At 37.1% G+C, this 6,031-nt stretch overlaps 1 pseudogene; it reads right to left on the reverse strand.

The window, feature by feature from the left end:
- Positions 1-1,385: 1,385 nt before the first annotated feature.
- LOC112840521 (60 kDa heat shock protein, mitochondrial pseudogene) lies at positions 1,386-2,999 on the reverse strand (annotated as a pseudogene).
- Positions 3,000-6,031: the final 3,032 nt, after the last annotated feature.

The following is a 6,031-nucleotide window of genomic DNA, read 5'->3' on the forward strand; positions in this document are numbered from 1 at the left end:
GCTGCCTTCTGCTTACGTCATGATCCCAGGGTCCTGGGATTGAGCCCAGTGAGGCTCCCTGCTCAATGGGGAGCCAGCTTCTCCCTCTCTTCCCCACTCCTGCTCTATCTCTATATCTCTGTCTCTCTGTCTCTCTCTCTCAAATATATAAATAAAATCTTTAAAAAAAATAATGGGGGGTAGGGGGATGGGTTAGCCCAGTGATGGGTATTAAAGAGGGCACGTACTGCATGGAGCACTGGGTGTTATACGCAAACAATGAATCATGCAACACTACATCAAAAACTAATGATGTAATGTATGGTGATTAACATAACATAATAAAATTTAAAAAAAAGTAAGGGAGTGTTACACCCAAGAAAGAGACAGTAGCCTTGGAGAAGAGGACAGGGGAAAGGGATGTAGACATTGAGAGTGTTCTGGTGGTGAAGTCACAGGTGGTTATTATACTTTTATGTTTCACAATTAACATATAGGCTACTTAAAATAGTATGTGTATATTTAAATATATAAAGGAGGTTGAAAAATAATAAACTTGAAGGACAGTTCATCTGTAACAAATTATTATTAATACATTCACAGGCAAGTAATTGTATTCTAAATTAATAATGGCTTTTATAAATCAATAAGACAAAAAGTGTAACAGTGGAAGGTTATATAATAATTTTAGATAAATTTTATAGAAGTAAACATTAGTGTTTATGCAGATTACAATAAGGAGATACCATTTCAAACCCATCAGAGTTGCAAATATTTAAAAGGCTGATAAAATATCAAGCCTGGTGAGTATTTGGGATGATAGGGATTATCTTACCCTGATGGCAGAGCAATAAACTGGTATAGTCATCTTAGAAATTTACCAAAATCAAAGTAAAAATGTCCAGATTTTATGACAGTAAACATATTAGCAATCCTAGATCTGAATGTGTATCTTACAGAAACTTGTGTAAAGGATGTTTATTTCTACAATACCAAGCATAAATAATTGTGGAATATTCATGTAATGGGATGTTATATATATGTTGAAATAAACTAAATTTATGTATTAATAAAGATAGATCTCAAAAGTAATATTAAGAGTAAGTTACAGAAATACATAAACAACATAAAACATTTATACAAAGATGTAACAAGAACACCGACATGATATTATATATTTTATGGATCTATTCATATTAAATGTATACAAACCAAGAAAGATTTTGTCTATCATGTTTTGGTCATTATATATCTGAGGGAAATAGAGCAAAATTTTAATATTTCTTAAGTGTGGGATGTGGTTCATGCCTCTTTGTTAAATTTCTTAATTTTCTGTGCTTCTAAAAATGTTAAATATATATTTAAGAAACTTTAAAAAAAATAATGGTAAAGCACTATTCTAGGAATCAGAACATGCCACCTCCATACAACCTCCCATTCCACCCATTCCTGGGTCTTTCTCTTCTTTAGGAATTTCAGTGACTACAACTTCTGCTGTAGTTAACAGAGAGGCCATTCCAGTAGCATTCAAGAAAGCAGTTCTTACAATCTTAGTTGGATCCATGATTCCTTTTTCGACCATAGTCACAAAATCTCCAAGCACAGTGTCATAACCAACTTCTGAGGAACTCTGCATAAATTTCTCAACTATCAATGATCCTAACAGTGGTTATTGGAAGAATTTTGAGTGTTCTCTGAATAATTCTATACCAATTTTTTGATCTTCGTTAGCTGGAGTTATTGAATCTAAGGCGGGAATGCATCAAAGCAGGGCACAACCCCCTCCCAAAGCAATGCCTTCTTCAACAGCAGCTGGTGGAGCACTGAGGGCATCTGTAACTCTTTCATTCACTTCAACATCACTTGTCCCACCAACCTTCAGCACAGCTACTCCATCTGAGTTTTGCCAGACGTTCATTCAGTTTTTCCTTTTCATATTTTCTAGTTGTGATATATAACTGCTCAATGATTTCTTTGAATACATTTTTCAATTTGAGACTTCTCAATTTTTCCTTTTAAGAGCATGGCGTCATCATTGGTCACAATGACCTCTCCAACTTTTTCTAAGTTGTGAGGTCAGTTCTTCTCCAAACACTGCACCACCAGTAGCAATAGCCATGTCTTTAAGCTGATTCTTTCTATTGTCACCAAGGCCTGGAGCCTGGACTGCGACAACCTGAAGACCAACTTTTAGCCTACTCAAAGTGAGTGTACTCAGAGCTTCTCTGTTAACATTTTCAGCAGTTATGACCAAGGGCTTACAGTGAGCATTGGTAATTTTAAGAGCAGGGATGATGGAACAAACACTAGAAATTTTCTTTTCACTCAGTAGAACATAGGCATCTTGGAGTTCACATTGCTGACCTTTTGATGTATTAATAAAGTATGGAGAAATTGATCAAATTTCATGCCTTCAATAATTTCTAATTCATCATTTAGCATTTTTCCCACCCTTTACTGTGATGACACCCTTTCTTCCAAACTTTGTCATTGCATCAGAAATAATGTTGCCAATTTCTTCGTCTCCATTTACAGAAATCATAGCGCCCTGAACAATTTCTTCAGGGGTTGTCACTGAAGGCTGCTTCTTAAGTTCAGCAATTGCAGGATCAACAGGTAATATCACACCTCTCCTGACTTCCACAGGATGAGCACCTTTGCTAATCTTCTCGAAGCTTTCTTTGGCAATAGAGCATGCCAGGACAGTAGTGGTAGTGGTGCCATCCCCAGCCTCTTTGAAAGTGTTATTGGCAACATCTTGAACAAGTTTAGCACCAATATTTTTATATTTATCGTTTAAGTCAGTTGCTTTTGCAATAGTCACACTATCTTTTGTTACTTTAGGACTTCCTCAACTCTGGTCAATAATCACTGTTCTTCCCTTTGCTCCATAGTAAGGGCTACAACATTGGTTAAAAGGTCTGTACCTTGAAGCATTAAGACTCAAGCATCTGCACCAGCTTTTATACCTTTGGTATAGGCCCAAGTGGATGAGGAGGCAGTGTTCTTGACACTGGCATAATTTAGTGAAAGACTGTGAGTAATAGAAGCACTTCTGCAGGGCAGTGACAGGGCATGTGGGCAGTGAGACAGGCCATTGGAGGCGAGGAAAGGACTCTTCCCCATCATCTCTATTTGACTGAAACCTAATTTCTCTATGAAATACCTAGATAAACATCTAATATCTCTATATATTTTCCCATAAAACTGTCCCTAACTTCCTACAAATTAGTTAAGACCTTGATCTTGATATGGGCTCCTCTAATGCAATGGTCAAGAAAATTTTCTTGAGATGTTTATGGTGCAACTCACTAACTTTATTTAAGTAGTGCAGAGACAGGACCTGTGGCCAGAAAGAGATGTACTTTTTGTTGTGTGAGGCTGGTTGTTATATGCTTAGTAATGAAAGGGAAGTTGGGAGTGCCTGGGTGGCTCAGTCATTAAGCGTCTGCCTTCGGCTCAGGTCATGATCTCAGGGTCCTGGGATCGAGCCCCGCATTGGGCTCCCTGCTCTGCGGGGGGCCTGCTTCTCTCTCTCCCACTCCCTCTGCTTGTGTTCCCTCTCTTGCTGTGTCTCTTTCTATCCAATAAATAAAATCTTAAAAAAAAAAAAGAAAGAAAGGGAAGGGGGCATGCAGGGAGTATCCAATTACAAAAGTTTCTTCGAATTTCTTTGAATTTCTACTTATAAAACTACTTTTGCAAGATGCCTCTGGTGCTTATCATTCAAGTCCATATTAATTATCAGGAAAGTATAGAGGCAGTCATGAGACCCATAAAGAATGTAGCAACCAGCATGTATTTGATTCTTATCAAAACTATGCAGGCTTTAGGTCAGCCTTCCAGTCTAAAATAAACATTTTCCTTCTTCTGTCCCTCATATTCCTAATATTATATTAAACACATTTCATAATGGTTAAGTTTAAGTTTACCCAACTCTCTCACTAGAAAGTATGTTCCTTGATGGCTAGAATAGTCAGTCTCAAGTCCTTACTCATGATTACACTCTGGTTGGCTAATATAGGTTTGCCACATAGTAGGTGCTCAATAGAAGTTCAATTTATGAATGAATGAACTAATTTCTGAATTATATTGGTGGAAAAGCTTTACCACTTTTATTAGCTCTAGTAAATTTTAAAGTCTTGGTTTCAAAATGTGAAATATCACAATTCATGTGGTCTGATCAAGACTTACGTGACGGGGCACCTGGGTGACTCAGTGGGTTAAGCATCTGTCTACAGCCCAGATCATGATCCCAGGGTCCTGGGATAGAGCCCCACATAAAGCTCCCTGCTCAGCGGGGAGCCTGCTTCTCCCTCTTCCTTTGCCTGTCACTGCCCCTGCTGATGTTTTCTCTCTGTCGAATAAATAAATAAAATCTTAAAAAAAAAAAAAACTTACATGACTCATCATGTAAAGTTTCCCCCCTTTAGTTACATTAGGACTCACTTGGTCCCCCTCCAGATTGTTATTTGTTCATGCTACTCATCCATGAATACTTTGTAATATAACTCCACCCTATATTAACTTTTTCATCCTTAGCCTGCCATAGTACATAGAGTTTCCAACAATGCAGGGCTTGATATTCATGACCCTGTTGCTATTGTAAGTATGTATTTTTGTGTGGGTGGATGTACTTTTTTAGTATAGATGGCAGGAAAAATGAGTCAGGTTGAGTACTGAATATTTCTACCAAATATTCTGAGCAGAATGCTGCAAAATTGTATTGAGTGGTAGTGTTAATTTCATCATTAGACACATTTGAAATTCAGCTTATTAAGACACATGAAAATCTCCTGAACCTCAGTTTTCCTATATAAAAATGGGGAGGAAGTAACTGCAGTTCAGGGTTGTCTGAGAAATTAAATAATATAATGCATGTGGAACTCTGTACCACACAGATGGTACTCAATGTTAAGTTCCTTTCTCCCACTTTTTTCCCGTTTTAAAAGGTCTCTTCAGATAGCCTTTGTGGTAGGAAAAGGCAAAATAAGTATTGTTGATTTTTTTTCTGTTTTTATTTTTAACGTTTTCCTTTGGCTCTACACACTATTGAATTATTGATATTCTCCTCACTTTCATTTTTTCCCTCAAAATTTTATATCAAATGTGCTCACTGTGTCTCTGGCTGGAGCTGGGCCAGAGTGAATGTGTAGGAGGCTCAGTTTCTGTTGTTCCTGCTGTTGTTCCTTCAATATTTCTTTCTTTGAACAGATTCTCATGATTTATCTCATTTGTACTCTATGTTCTTATAGTTCCCTTTTCCCTCTCTTCATTTATCTTTTTAGGTGCCTGAAACACCTCCTCCCACAACCCAAACTTTTTCACAGCTTTCTCTCAGCATGTACCTTCATTTGCAAACAAGAAAAAATACTTTGATTTTCAAAAAATAAAGTAGTGCAAGTCACAGGGCAATTATTATCTATAGCTCCTGATCTTGCTTGGAGGTACCAGACTTATACTGACTGCGCAGCCCCAGTCCCTTCTACGAGGCCAGCTAAATGATAACTTCCAAAATAGTTCAAAGGCATGTTGTCTTAGATACATTGTGCCAAAATTTCCTCATTTTTACATAAAGGCAAATTAAAGGATTTGAGATTTTTCTTGGTTTTTCAATTCGATGACCTTTAAAGTTATGCTCTGGAAATTGAGAAGACACAAAGTGGGTAAGAGAAATTTTGCTGCAGGAGAGGGATGTGATTCCAAAAATTGGGCAGAGAAATTCAATTAAAAAAATATTTCTATTTGTTGCCGTGTGTGTTTAAACTCTGCAGTCTAGTTATTATTACATTTGACTTTCCCAGGAGATATTTTTTTTCCATTACAAGCAGAAAATACATCTTATTAAGCACAATTAGCATGTGTAATGGAACAGGAAAAAATTTACCCCACACAAGGATTTTCCCTTGGTCTAACACATGACATACACTCATTTCCTGCTGCTGCACCCCTGTTATTGTGTTCTCACTACCAAATACAGTTCATAATAACTGCTCAAAAATTATTACTGAACGATTGAATCAATGAAACTGAAGATATTGTTAGGAACTGG

This window comes from Callorhinus ursinus, unplaced genomic scaffold (assembly GCF_003265705.2).
Source record: "Callorhinus ursinus isolate GAN/ISIS: 27379988/994484 unplaced genomic scaffold, GSC_fseal_2.0 scaffold19, whole genome shotgun sequence".
In the NCBI taxonomy this organism is placed as follows: Eukaryota; Metazoa; Chordata; class Mammalia; order Carnivora; family Otariidae; genus Callorhinus; species Callorhinus ursinus.